Source organism: Beta vulgaris, chromosome 4, assembly GCF_026745355.1.
Source record: "Beta vulgaris subsp. vulgaris cultivar EL10 chromosome 4, EL10.2, whole genome shotgun sequence".
NCBI classification, from domain to species: domain Eukaryota; kingdom Viridiplantae; phylum Streptophyta; class Magnoliopsida; order Caryophyllales; family Amaranthaceae; genus Beta; species Beta vulgaris.
The window spans coordinates 43,354,249-43,370,113 of record NC_079205.1 but is presented as its reverse complement, the minus strand read 5'-3'; the positions used below and the strand labels follow the sequence as shown (position 1 = coordinate 43,370,113).

General features: G+C 36.9%; 1 non-coding gene across 1 annotated transcript in view; it reads right to left on the bottom strand.

The window, feature by feature from the left end:
* The window catches only part of LOC104907687 (uncharacterized), a 60,382-nt gene extending 48,537 nt beyond the window's left edge, over positions 1-11,845 (bottom strand). The window contains exons 1-2 of the transcript XR_008968939.1: positions 11,756-11,845; positions 9,319-9,407 (exon numbers count right to left, since the gene is read on the bottom strand). This is a non-coding gene — a transcript (uncharacterized LOC104907687). The remainder of the gene's footprint in view (positions 1-9,318; positions 9,408-11,755) is intronic.
* Positions 11,846-15,865: the final 4,020 nt, after the last annotated feature.

Below are 15,865 nucleotides of genomic sequence, written 5' to 3'. Positions count from 1 at the left end.
TAGAAACTCGGCATCTAACCCTCTAATCCACTGTGCAATCATGTAAAGTAGGTGATAGCTTCCAAAACCTACAATTCAATACAAAATAGCAAACCACAACTAGATGGAGAGAGTTAGTACCAAATGGCTCCTAAGAGCACCATAATCACAACTTTTAGCACATAATTAGGGGAGAAAACTCTATATAAAACCATAACATCAGGTATGCACAAGGGTATAACCAAAATTATAACCAAGGTGGTTCATCCTCACAAGGGTCCAACACTTACCAAGCTCCACATCAAAGAGCCAATACTAAAAAAACCCCTTCTAATCCTCCATTTCACAAACAAAATGCCGAACCCATTCCATCTCCCGATCGAACCTCTCTCCAAATTATCCAACAACTCCAATCCATGAATCAAATTCTCCAAAACCATGAGCAAAGTTTTCAAGAGCTACAAGCCCATAACAAAATGCTTGAAACCCAAATCGCCCAAGTAGCCTAGAAAAATCCCTCAACTCCCACAAATCAACTTCCGGGCCAACCTATCCCTTACCTCAAACTCCATCAAGCCAAAGCCATCCATCTGAGGTCGGAAACAAATTATGAGGGTCCTAAGATGCCTAATGGGGAGTTAGAGAAGGAAGAAGAAGTTGGGGTCGTTGAGAAGGAGGATGAAGCCGAGGAAACTGAGAAAGAAGAAGTTGTGAAAAAAGATGAGCCACAAGTCCAAGTTAGTGATAAAAATCCATTGCCATCACCTCCACCAACCAAGACATATGTGCCTCCAGTTCCCTATCCTTAAAGGTCGGTAGAGAGAAAGCTGAGTGAGAAGTTCATTAAATTCCACAACGTGATGAAGAACCAGCAAATCAACATCTCCTTTCTTGAGGTTATATCTCAAATGTCGGCTTATGCGAAGTTCTTAAAGGAAATTCTCTCCAACAAATGCAAACTTGAAGATGAGCTTATCACCCTAGCCTACCAAGTGAGTGCTCTTGTGCAACAAACCATGCCCACGAAGTAAAGGGACCCTGAGAGTTTCACCTTGCCGGTGAAGATAGGTGATTTAGAGCCTAAGGATGCACTGGCCAACTTAGGAGCGAGAGTCAATTTGATGTATCAATTGCTAAGCACCTTAAATTTCCTCTTCATCCTACGCGAAAAATCATTCAATTGGCGGACCGCACTGTGAGAGTCCCCTATGGTGAGTTGGAGGATATAAGAATTCAAGTTGGGCATGTTTTTGTGCCATGCAATTTTGTGATAGTGGATATGGAAGAAGATCCGGAGACTCCTCTTATTCTTGGAAGAGAAGCTCTAAAGAAATTGGGTGCCGTGATAAACTGCAAAAACGATTCAATCACGGTAGAGGTAGGCAATGAGCGGGTTATATTTGAGTTCGACTTTGAAGAGGCCTATGATGGAGAGAATTTGCCGTGTAAGTCTAGTGGAGGATGAGATAGAGGATGCCGCGAGTGCGGTTCACACAGGAGATGAGTTGTATGCTACTCTTATCGAAGCCCCTAGTTGGACATGAAAGAGGTGAACGAATTCTCCATGCTTCTTGACACTACCATTGAGGAGCCACAAAATGAAGCATTTGAGGTTCTAGCTACATCCAATGACAAAGAGGAGTGTTATAAGCCCCCTCCAAATGTAGAGTTCAAACCCCTTTCCTCCTCTCTCAAATATGTTTTTCTTGATGATGCATGTACTTACCCTGTTATTGTAAATTCGAGGCTTGATGACATCTCTATATCAAAACTGATTGAGATACTACAAAAATATAAAGATGTCATTAGGTATTCGATTGATGACCATAAAGGATAAGCCCTTCTCTTGCTATGCATTGTATCCATCTCATCGATAGTAATGCCTCTACCATAGAGCATAAGAGAAGGCTCCATCCTAACTCAAAGAGGTTGTGAAAAAGGAGATCATGAAACTACATGACGCAGGAATCATCTACGCTATCTCAGATAGCAAGTGGGAAAGCCCGATTCACGTGGTTCCAAAAAAGGGAGGCATGCCTATAGTTGAGAATGAGAAAGGAGAAACAATCTCCACTAGAACTGTCACTGGGTGGAGAGTCTGTATTAATTATAGGAAGTTGAACAAATCCACCCGCAAGGACCATTTCCCCCTTCCCTTCATTTACCAATGTTGGAGAGGCTTGCTCGTCATTCACACTTTTGCTTTCTCGATGGTTATTCCGGATTGTTTAAAATTCCCATTCATCTTGATGACCAAGAGAAAACCACCTTTACTACTTGTCCGTATGGGACATTCTCATATCGAAGGATGCCCTTTGGTTTGTGTAATGCCCCTTCCACTTTTCAAAGGTGTATGACAGCAATCTTCTCTAACATGCTAGAGGATTCTTTTGAGGTGTTCATGGACGATTTTAGCGTGTGTGGTTCGTGTTTTGACACATGCATGTCTAATTAATCTTGAATGTGTATTGAAAAGGTGTGAAGAGACGAACCTCATCCTGAATTGGGAGAAGTGTCACTTTATGGTCGAGGAAGGCATTGTCCTTGGGCGTAAAGTGTCGAAGAAGGGCATTGAAGTGGATTCGGCAAAGGTTTCGGCTATTGAGAAGCTTCTGTCACCGAACTCGGTGACGGGAGTTCTTGCTTTCCTTGGACATGCAGGTTTTTACTGGTGTTTCATCAAGGATTTTTCTCAAATAGCCAAACCATTGACGAATATACTCAAAGGTGATGAGTCTTGTATTAAGGCTTTTGAAACTATGAAAAATGTCCTTAAATCTGCCCCCATTGTGCAAGCCCCGGATTGTAGGTTGCCTTTTGAACTAATGTGCGATGCTAGTGACTTTACAGTGGGTGTTGTTTGTGGGCAACGAAAGGAAGGAAGGCTACATGTGATAGCTTATGAAAGTAGGACTCTGGATAATGCTCAACGGAATTATGCAACTACAGAGTAGGAAGTGTTGGTCGTAGTCTTTGCATTTGACAAATTCCGATCTTACTTGACCTGTAATAAGGCTGTTGTGTATACGGACCATTCTGCGGTCCGTTATTTGATGAGTAAGAAAGATGCCAAGCCTCGACTCGTTAGGTGGGTGTTGGTTCTTCAAGAGTTCGATTTTGAGATGAAAGAGAAGAAGGGGACAAAAAATGTGGAAGCTGACCATCTTTCTCGCCTCCCTCTTGATGAGAAGCTCTTGGATCTCGACGAGACCCTTATTGAGGACGATTTGAGAGAAGAAGTGTTATTCGCCATTTTGAACAATGAGATTCCATGGTTCACGGACTATGCGAATTATTTGGCTTGTGGGATTGAGCCTCATGGTTTTAGTTCCCAACAAAGAAAACGGTTTTTCAAAGAAGTTTCGAGGTTCTACTTCATTAGAGTTACATCCCTCTAAAAAATTTTGAATTCAAAAAAAAATTTGTTTTTTTTGAATTTTTTTTCTTCAAATATTATGTTTTTGGAGTTACATCACTTTTTCATTAGAGTTACATCACTTATTCATAAGAGTTGTAGCGTGTAAAATTCATTCTCATTTCTCATATAAGTATGCATTCTCATATGAACTCACTTATATATACATATACATATATATGTATATATACATATACATATATATGTATATATACATATACATATATATGTATATATACATATACATATATATGTATATATACATATACATATATATATATATATATATATATACATATACATATATATATATATATATATATATAGATATATATATACATATATGTATATATATATATATGTATATATATATATACATATATGTATATATATATATATGTATATATAATATATGTATATATATATATATGTTATATATATATATGTATATATATTATATGTATATATATTATATGTATTATATATATATGTATATTATATATATATATATATTATATAATATTATATATATATATATATATACTTAAACTTTTTTTGTTGAAATAATTTTGGACGTTTTACAATTCTCGCTCTAGATACTTTTACCTGGCACAGTAATTTTCACTTATCCTCCAAATGTCCAAAATGAGGATTGAAATTTGAAAAGACTGTGTACTTCAACCCTTTTGGTGGCTTTTGTATTTTGCAATTTGCATTTTATAAGACTTTAAATATGCATTTAGCTTACTTTGTGAAATGAATATAATGAGTCTAATGTTTCAAATTTCAATAATTCAATAATCATAAAAGACTGTGAATCTAAATAGGGGGGAATATATTGGTATATTGTATAATAATCAAACTAGACTAGACTGTATTAGGACTCGAAAAAATTATTTCAAACTGGACATGGCTTCTGCTCCAAGAATAGAGGATTGTGTTGGTTGTGAGATATGTGAATCCGCTTGTCCAACATATTTTTAAGCGTTCGAGTTTATTTATGGCATGAAACAACTTGCAGGTCTAGGTTATTGATAGTTTGATACGTTTCAGAGAATTACACATGAATCCATTTATTATGTTTGGATTTTTTTGTTACTGACAAAACTTGTACCCAAATAAAAATCCACTTCTTTTAGGGTACGAGTTTTTTTGGCCCAAGTGTACCTTGTCTTACCGGACTAAATAAAAATTTGGATCGAATTTAACATCAATGGTGAAATCAACACCACAAACATCTAGTGACCAGTACTACCATCGCGATTCTTTCTCCTCTCACCATCAATGGTGGAATCAACACCACCAACATCCGGCCCGACCAGCACTACCACCACGATTCTCTCTACTCTCACCATCAATGGTGATATCAACACCACCAACATCCGATGACTAGCACTACCACCATGATTCTCTCTCCTCCTCCTTCGTCCAATAAGCGATTCAAATTTTCTCTCTCATTCTTTCTCCTCTTTCCAAAATCATTATCGAAAACACGTGATTTTGCCTATTACTCTGCTGGACATATCATCGGAATCGACGATTTGTCTTCTCGTTGTTTGCAAGGTGCTCAACGACTTACTTTAGAACAATGTATATCATGTTCTGAATTAATGTATATCATGTTCTAAAATAATGAGCAACATGTTCTAAAACGATGTACATCATGTTATAAAACAATATAATGTATATCATGTTCTAAAACAATATACATCATGTATATCATGTTCTAAGACAATATACATCATGTTCTAAATTTTAAAGTGTTCTCATATAAGGGAGTATTCTCACTGGATTTCAACCTTATGAATAAGTGAGTTCATATGAGAATGCTTACTTACATGAGAAATGAGAATGAAGTTTTACGCGTTATAATTCTTATGAATAAGTGATGTAACTCTAATGAAAAAATGATGTAGCTCAAAATAAAGAATATTAGAAAAAAGAATCAATTTTTTTTTGGCCTCAATTTTTTTTAGGGAGGTATAACTCTAATGAATAAGTGTTGTAACTCTAAACCAATCGTGTGGTTGAGATTCATTCTCATTTCTCATGTAAGAAGCATTCTCATGTGATATTGCCTCTATACATGAGAATGCTCCTTACATGAGAATGATCCTTACATCCTTTGTGCTGAACTTTTAGCAAGATAAATCCACTCAAATAGTTTTCCCCTTGAAATAGATCATGTGTCAATATATGAAGATCGACCATTAAAGTCCCATTTCCGACTTTTGCAGAAGATAAATACAAGTCTATATCCATTAATATCTAAAGGTATGTGATGTCATCACAAGAGGCAGGCAATGAGATGTAAATTTGTTAAGCAATTTAGTTCTCCCAAACATTGTTAATGTTATTTAAAACCTCTTTGTTCCATCTAATGATATAAAAGACAATTTTTTTTGTCAGTTCTGGTTTTGCCTATTCAATGAAGTAGGGTGCCTGAATTGCTCAGCGTTCAAGTGTCTTTCCCTCCCCCGTAAAGTTGACCACCATTGTATCTGGAATATGAAAGCTCCTTCTAGCCAATCTTCCTCTATTTCTCAAAGGTGATGAGGTATTTTTAAAGGTTACAAACTCTCTAATGGTAGTTCAACTTTCTCATTATGATCATTTATGTAATATTTGTTGTTCGGGAACTGTGCAGAAGCGCGGAGGTTACAATAAGAAATTGAAGCAAATCCGTTCTAGGTCTAACGATGTTGTGGAGACAATATGAGTATCATTAATTCTCTTAAAAAGATCTGGAAAATTCCTTGCAAAATCTACTCCATTATTTTGGAGGACTTTTAAGATTTTTGGTTACATTGCTTTCACTAGGTGAACCAAGCGACATATTATTTCCCATAAGGGCCATGTCCTCTGCTTTGATTCATAGATCATCCTCTTCGATGTTAGCTTCAATCTTATCATATGTAACTTGTAAGGATGCTTCTAAGGGGCTAATCAATCTTTTCTCTCGTAACACAAACATAAAGTAAAATAAGCCTTGTAACATCAAACATCCGAAGGATGCATACTGTAGACACATTATCGTGTCTCCCCATTTTAGTACATGATGATGATACATCACATCGTCCTAATTGGTCCGATTCGAATGCAAGCAGTCCAAAGAGCTAAGCTCAAAATCTTTTTAATTTAGCAAAGTCTATTTATTTGTTTAGAAGGTTCCAAGCCCGGTTCTAAAAGCCTAATCAAATATTCTTGATACTTGTATCCATCTTTAGAAAAGCCCAATTAATTATTTTTAATAATTAATTGTATTTTTAATCATTTTCTTAATAAATATTATCTAAAATAAAGGATATTATGAAAATCAAAATTTATCTTCTTAGAAGGATAATTTCTGGATTTAAACAATAATACTTAATGAAGGATAAAAGGAATTTTATTAATTTCTAAGAAAAGCTTGCTGATCTGCTGTTGCGCATCACGCAGCCGAAATGCATCCCGTACTCCCGTGCACCATTGGTGCGCACACGCGACGCATTGCAGAACACCTATGCGTCAAGCGCATGATGCTTGCGCAGTCTGAGATGTTCTCTTGTTATTTATAATTTCCTACAAATAGGCGTCGTTCCACCCGATTTTTGGCACTACTTTCAACGGAGATCTCATCTAACATAGTAACATACTCCAAACATACACCTCCAAAACACTTCAAACACTCAATACACTTTTCAATCTCTATTGATTTTGATTGAAGCTCTAAAATTGGTCCTCATGAAGATCAATATTCATTAAGACCCAGTCGACAACAATCTTAAACAATTCATGTCTTTCTGTAAATTCTAAATCCCCAACCTTTTCTGTATATTTTTGTACATATTCATGTTTATGTGTTTATCACTTTATTGCTTTCATCACCTCATATGTTTATTTTGTTAAGCAAAGACCTAAATAAATGTTCTAATATTAAAGTCTAATAACTTGGACAATTGATTGAGGAATTGAGTATTTAATTGCCAATAAACATATCACCAAATTAGTCTTTTGTATTTAATAAACCAATATAGATTATATTTTGAGAACGTATTGTGTCGGACTCGTCCGACCATAATCTTGGTCGGACGACTTTCAGGTGGTTCCAATTTTTTTTCAATAGTCTTCATTTTTTTTCAGGTGGTTCTAATTTTTTTTCAAGTAGTCTTCATTTTGTTTTCAGTTAGTCTTCTTTGTTTTTCAGTGGGTTTTTGTGCTTCAGTTAGACTTACTTGGGTTCAGTTGGTCTTTATTCTTTTTCAGGTAGTCTACATTTTTCTTCAGGTAGTCTTCATTTTGTTTCAGTTAGTCCATTATTTCTTTCAGTTGGCCCATTATTTCTTTCAGTTGGTCCAACTGAAAGAAAAGAAAGTCCAACTGAAAGAAAAGAAAGTCTAACTGAAAGAAAAGAAAGTCTAACTGAAAGAAAAGAAAGTCCAACTGATAGAAAACAAAGTCTAACTGAAAGAAAACAAAGTCTAACTGAAAGAAAACAAAGTCTAACTGAAAGAAAAGAAAGTCCAACTGAAAGAAAACAAAGTCCAACTGAAAAGAAAACAAAACACTAACCTCTACTTTCTCTCACTTTCTCCTTCTTCTTCATGGTGTCACCAGAATTATCACCATCTCCACTTGAAGGACGCGTTATTATTGTTGGTGAATTTGCTTAACCATGTTACTATCTAATTGTTGCAATAATACCGGTTTCAGTTTTGAAATAGACGGCGATTTTTGCGTACACCATTTTTCTTCTAATTTTCGTTGGTTTTTATCGTCAAATGGCGCCGAAATTCAAACCCAAAATCTTCTCTAAGAAATTTCATGAGAGTACGTAACATAAATACATCATGAACCATGTTCATACAAATACAATCAACTCCAACGTACGTAGTCCTCACTATATATAGCAACCTTGAATCATCATAACTTCACACCAAATTCTCTCATTTGTCCTGCTGTCGTAGCCATATTAATCTTGCTCAGTACTACGACACGTTATATTCTTTGGTTTTGCTTATTGTTTTAGAGTCTTTGTGGACATAATATTTCTTGGCTAACATTCTTTCCATGGCGGATTTTGAGAAGGTTACGAAGAAGAAGGTTTTTTTTCTCCTTTGTTGTATATTATAGTACTGGGCTCAGCCCGTCTGACGAGAATATTAGGTCAGACGGTCTGACCCAATACTTTCACTTCTATTTTAGGGTGTTTGAAATATAATTTGGTTGTTTAATTGCATAAAACTAGATCTATAGATCGTATCAAGGAGAGGTCAACAATGGACGAGCTTGATTCATTATCCTGTTTGTAACCTAAACAAGGAACTCAATTTTTGGTTCATTGACCAATTATGAAGTTATGACGGGGAAATCTACATTGGTTAAGTCCATAGATGTCCCTATGGTTTCCCAAATATCCAATTAGGTTTATTAGTCTTCCTTCCAAGACTTGTTGGCGACTTCAACACAAAACCAAATCCCTTCAATGAGATAGTTAAATTCGCCCTCACACCGCATAAGCAATAAAAATATGCCTACACACTGTACCAGCCATGGAGCTTAAACATAGATCACAAATTATATCTCTTGTTAAGGCCTTTTGCATGTGAAGCTTTCTTCCTTCTCAACACTCTGGTGATCTTGAGGCCACATAATAAAATTTTCTATTATCTTGTTTCCGGCTAAAATGAAGGTTTTGAGACAAGTCATAACCTTCTAGAATCATAAAAGGTCAAACTAAGAACATGTCATAAGATAGGCAAGTGGTAGAATATTAAATTTTCTAAATTACCATTAAACTATGAAATCTTTCTACTAATTTAACCCCTCAATAGTAAAGCTGCATCAATATGTGCTTCCATATTGAATTGTTCTTATTGTTGTGAAAAATAGCATCTAAACCACAAAAGCTATATAAAGACATCAAGTTGTGTTCCAGTACCTACCTGTCAAGCTGCTTCTCAACCCATACTTCTTCCCAATGTAAAGCTTGATTTTTAGAATGGATAAGATCATGGGGGAGGTTATCAAGCACCTAAAAAAAAATAGAGAACAGTCTCGTTATGTTCCTTTGCCAAGGTTACTGCAAATTCCAGATAGAGATTGCAGAGTATCTAACTCATACAACAAAATTACATATATGAGACGGAAAATACTATTCGAATGTTCCAATACCCACAATCAGAATCAAATTTCAAACGTTGGAAATTACAATTGTCTAAAAGGACCTTCGAGACACAAAAAGTTTTCGGTGCCAAGGCATGAATAATGAGGCAACGCTGATCATGCACATGAACTATGCTTTTTTGCAAACAACTTATAGATTATCTAGACTATTTTTAGCTTTGTGCATACATACAAGCTACTTCATTTTACTTTAGTGGGAAAGATTTCTAAAAGAATTAAGGGGCAGGGAGAAGAATCAAACAAAAAGAAGAATGAAGGGGGTGGCCCTTATATGCCACAAGTATACCTCGTAGTTGCCTCAAAGTTTCCCACTACCTAACTACACCTAGATGTACAACTTTGAACGGGAATAACGGCGACTTTTAGACCATTAGCTGCACCGAAAGATTATAAATGGGTCGTTTGGTGGCATTCTGAGGCAATACAGAGCGTGGACCCTGCATGCGTTATAACTTATAAGTTGCGCCGAACCCCCTAGGAAGATTTAAGCGAAAAATATGCGGGGACCGGAGAAGTGCAAAAACAGCCGAAGACTATAAGTCAGGCTTTTGGACGTCCCCGAGGGCCGTGCATCGAAGGCCGTGGGATGCCTCGTGGGGACAGGGGACTTGGGAGGGTATATAAAGGACTCCCAAAGCTTAAATCGGGCATAGGGACGACTTTTACGACCATTTAGGGTCATTTCGTGGCGAAAAATCATATTGGGTCATTTGGTGCCATTCTAGGGCAATCTAGAGGGCGCAAATCAAATCGAGTCGAACCACCTAGGAAAGTTTCGGAGAAAAAAATATGACCGGACACAAAGGAGCCTAAAAACGACCAAAATTAAAGGCAAATCAAATATGTGCAGACATTCCCATGGTTCGTGCACCAAAGATATGGGATGCCACGTAGGGATGTCCCCTCTGGCAGATAAAGCCACAAGAGAAAAGGGGAGAGGTAAACAGCCTTCCTTGGAGACAACTTCTGAAGGTTCTGACAGCCATGGTTAATCCAACTACCGCATCTCCGAAATATCTCAAAAGTAACACGTGAATCATTTCCAGAAGGGGAAGGGCATTTCAGGCAAGTTTCACTGGCAGTTCTGGAGTTTCGAAGTTCTTCCCATCTTATAGACGGAAAAAACAGTGCTTTCCTTGCTTTCTAGCTTTCAATCAGGGGTCAATTCAGTTCCTTTACCATTCTAAACCATTGTATGAATATCAATTCTCTTTAGTAATCAGATATGGTCATGAACTGATGGACAGACTAAGAAAGCCTTCTTTCTAAAAGAGGGAGTACTCAAGTGGTAATCAGATGCACTAAAAATTTTGTTATGTTCTAGAATTCATAATCATTGGGGAGACAATTCAGTGTCTCAGACTCTCAGTCTTCAGGCTACAAGGAACACTTTCCACTATGATCATTCAAGGACATGATCACCTGAGAAAATGATTTAGTTACACTGCGAAAAATGTTTTACTTACCACACCTTACTTCAGCTCTATCTCTAACTGATATGCCCTTAAAGCACCCACAAAGTTAGGCCTGGAGCTTAAAGAGAAGTATGAACAAAGAACCACTAATTGTTGACAACTCAGACCTCAACAATGATCATTACATCCTCCAATAGTGTCACGAAAGCTTCCAGACATGCAATCACATAAAAAGTTACGCCTGCTTCAAGAGAGCAACACCTTGCTTAGTGTTGACCCAACCCAAGAAACTAGGCTCCGTAACACATTTTATGACTAAAATATTCCATAAAGCACCAAGGGAGAACCGCGCCTAAGTCTGCCAACTATTGACAGCTCAATCAACCCTCTCTTGAATCTAAAACCATAGCCTTCAACATAAGGCTAATCACGACTACCAATCTAACATGCACCCAAAGCACATTTCGGAATATCTAACTACAAATCAAATACCTATATCCAAGATCCAAGATCGAGTACCCAAGCTGAAACCAACATAAAATTAATGTGGTGATTACGAAGTTAAGGTGACAAAAATGCTCCAAATAACCTCTAAAGCACGAGTATTTCTCCCACGTGCCGTATAAAGGGGACGAGTACGGCAAAAATACATCCTTGAACCGTATATGGAACTGGGGGACAATCGTGTAGTCAAGGACGGATTTAGACACTTATGGAAAAATACATCCCTAAACAGTATATGGAACAGCGGGAACGTCTTGGGACGGATTTAGACACTTACTGACGTTCCCCATGGTGCAAGTGTCGTCTTCGCTCCACTAATGTCGCCATAAGCCCTACCGGCAGGAATAGTCTGGCACTCCTCTTTCATGTCCGACTCTGTTCATGTTGTCTAGTTTACTTTTTTTTTCAACGTGGGGAAGGAAATGGGAAAAAAGTTGAACTAAGTCTAGAAGGCACGTGAAAGAGGCGATAGTGAAGTATAGTTGTCCAACACCTTCTTTTTTACTACTTTCTCTTCTTCTTTTTTCTAACTAACCTAATAATCTACAACTTTCAACTCTGTTACCCAGACTCGGCAAATTTTGCCATACACCGATACGAAATACGTGTCGGATCCGGCAAAGTTCACTCGGACACGGCGGCTCTAAACCCTAGATTCTCAAACCCTAGAGTTCGAAGAGGAGAAGAGAAGAAAAGAAGAAGAGGAGAAAAGGAAAAGGCGATAACTCACCTTGACTCGCCGACCGGAGCTTCAAACTCGCCGCCGAAACTTCAAACTCGCCGTAAGTATTTTGTCTCTTCAGTCTTCACTTCTCTTCCTTCTCTCTTATCTTCTTCTCTCTCTTCGATCTTCTTCTGTCTCTTCATCTTTTCTTTTCCTTTTTCTTTTTCTTTTTCTTTTTGTCACAAGTCCACATGACTTGTCCTTTTCTTTTCTTTTTTCTTTTTTATTTTCTTTCTCTCCTTTCCTTCTTCTGTTCTACTTTCTTTTCTTAAGAAATTTTTTTTCTTCTTAGCCTATGGCTAAGTTGTTCTTTTTAACACTTAATTTTATTAATATATTATAAATAGACAATTATAGAATATAAATTAGCTGATTAATTATTAAACTTTATATTATAAAATATTATTTTCGCACACTCGTACCCGTGTCCAAATTTCGGACAAAGTCCCCGTGTCCTGATTTTTTGGAATCGTCATACTCGACACTCGGATCCGTACCCATATCCGACACTCCTAGCCGAGTCCACGTAACTATGACTTTCAACTTTATAACCCCATATATTTATACTCTAGGAAGGAAGAAAGCTTATCAATATATATTCTTTTATATGTCTGTCGATTAATTTTTTTGTACAAAAAAAATATATGGAGACTATATGCATGAAAATTTTAAGGTAATGTTATTCATTAAATGTATCATATTATTTTTATTTTTTGGCGAATCCAAACCATACCCGTTTTCGAAAAAATTGATATTGCCATTTTCCGTCCCCGTACCCGTGACCGTCCCCGTCTCCATATCAATGTGATAACCGCTTGGGTTCCAAAAATACTAGAGAAAAGAAGAAATGAGGAAAAAAAAAGTTAAAAAGTTCAGTCTTATAACAGAATTCATGCCCGCATCCGTCATGAGAAGATAGGGACTTTATGACCTTGGTAAAAGTCAAAACTACCCGGCCAAGTTGAATTGTCTGTTCTATTGCGCCATGGGATATTGGGATGTATATATTTGTTGTCTTTATCCTGTTTTTTCCTACTTCTTTTTCTCCTATTTTTTGATCCACCGCTAAATGCAGACCACTTTGCTATACTTCAAGCCCTCACCAACCAGGAGAGTTCAAGAATATTACACGCAAATGTCCCGCGACAACATAATGTCTCCCCTGACAGCGTGTTTGATTCACCATCGGTGTCATAAACCCTGTACACTCACAAAATAGTGACTCATACACCAAATCACGTCCCTTAGATTTGGAAATTGCGATGCGCATGAAGCTGCTAAAGTCTTCAAGGGCCAGGTGCAAGGCATGAGACCAAGGTGCGAGCGAGGTACACTTTTACTAAGATTCTTGCGACATATTTACTGGTTCAAGTAAAGAGTCCAAGAATTAAGTAAAATTGAAGCTCTAATATAAATTGGTCACTATGCTTTCAATAATGAAAGTTACAGCAGAGCTTAGCCACACATATGCAAAAACATAACTAGGGAAAAGCAAAAGAATACATAAAGTCACCGGTCAAGAGTTCTCTAGTGCATAGAGATAAATGTTGAAAACGAAGCTAGAGTTTAGGGGAAAAAAAGGTGTGCGAGTTATGTGTGGAAGCTAGAGAAAGAAAGGTAAGGAAAATATATCGGAAATCAAAAAGACCACCTAACAGAGAGTGAGGACGAAAAGGATAAATCAGCTAACCGAAAAAAATCACCAGCAACAACCATATGTGGCAGAATGGGTGTTGGAAGGAACCAGCATCGACTCTCAATAAAGGTTTAGGAAATTGCACTACAGCAATTACAATTTATCTTTCAGTACCTTTCATTTTCTGATAATGTCTTCTACTCTAGACTAGCAAAACAACCTCCCCTTGCTTGTCTTGACTGGAGAAGGTTAGTACAATGAACACCCTAGGGCAAGACTTAACTCGCAGAAACATCTCACATCACACAAGATGTACTTTATTATGGTATTGCGTCAAGAATCATAATTGATGAAACATTACTCTGATACCAGCCATAAGGTTTACATGGCCCTGCTTCTACCATATTGACCTTATATCACTCTATCAGTTGTCTTAACGGCCTTCTATGACTGGAAATAGCAGCTGCGCATGCTGAAAATGCAATCTAGTGGAGTGGTTGATATGTTGCATATCGACTCTATAGTCATAAACCACACTCACAAAAGTGCAGAAATACATAAGCAATTTTGCAGCAAATAGTCAAAACTCTATGTCGATGCACCACATACTTATAAACTCAAATGACAACATGCAAAGGGTAAGGAAAAAAACTAGACTACTAATTAGTCGATACCTAGGAAGCACAGAAACGACTGAGGGGTAGCGTTTCAAAGTGTGGGAAATGAGAAATGCCAGGAAGTGCCGAAACAAACGTATTGACAGTGCTTCCACTGCCGAAAACGTCTTGGAAATTAGGAAATGTCTGTGCGGACTTTTGTGAGGCATTCAGACACACCAGTGATAATCAGGCCCATTTGCTAGAAAGAAATAAGAAGGGAAATAAGTTTCTCTGGAGAAAAATGTTTGAATTTTGCTAAACCAGCCACAAAGCAGCTTCCTTCTCTCCTTATACTGGCTATTGCCTTATCTAGTTGCCACAAAACTACAACGCCAAAAATCCTTCAGGAGAGAGGGAAAGCATGAAAACTTTGGAAGTGAGATCCATGGCAATGTAATATTGTTACAGTGGAGCTTACTTCTTCGGAGAGGGGAATACGAGGAGCACTAAGTTGGCCTGGCTTTCGTTGTTTCAATGAAGGTGGATGGGCTTTTGTGATCCTCGTCTATTTTCGGTTGTATGTTCATGGGCTAGGCTCATAAGTTGGACCTTAATTTTAAACCACAAAATAATACTTCCTCTGTCCCAAAATACTGAATCCATTTCATTGTTTCGAAACCATAGTTCATCAATTTTGACCATATTTTCATTATGTATTAGAAAAGAATTACCATTTGGTAACTTGTTAAAAAGCTCTTAATCTGTATTTTTGATAGATCAACTTTCCAAAACTTTTTTAATATGTAGTTAAAGATATCAATGGCCAATCATGTATCTTAGAGACCATGAAAATATGAAATGGAAATAGTATTTTAGAACGAAGGAAGTATTTGGTTTCTCAAATCTAACCACTAGGAATCACTATGAACAAAGAAAACGTTGATAAATATACTTCCTCAATTTTTTATCAATCACTTACAAGTCCTTTTCATGGAAGTTTACTATTAATCTCTACATGCCTATTTAATGTAACTCTTCCCTGTCCATATATCTACTTTTGCATGGTATTAAGGACCACTTGTTTTACACACTGTCTATTTTCATTGCCTTAATATGTGTTCCCAAGCTATATGTAGTGACCGAGAAAGAACAAAGGAAGTAATTAATTCTTTAAAAACAATTTAAAAATTCTCCCTCTATTTCCTATTAGTTGTTCTACTTTGACTGTTGACACTATTTACATACCCTGCTTTGACCATTTTATTTTTACTAATATACAGTTAAAAAAATTGAAAATTATTGTTAAATTTGTCTCAACGTAGAGTTCAAAATTATAATTTTTACTAACAGATAGTTGAAGATATTAATGGTCAAAGTTATACTAACAAAAGTGGAAGTCAAAGTAGAACAACTAAAAAGAAACAAAGG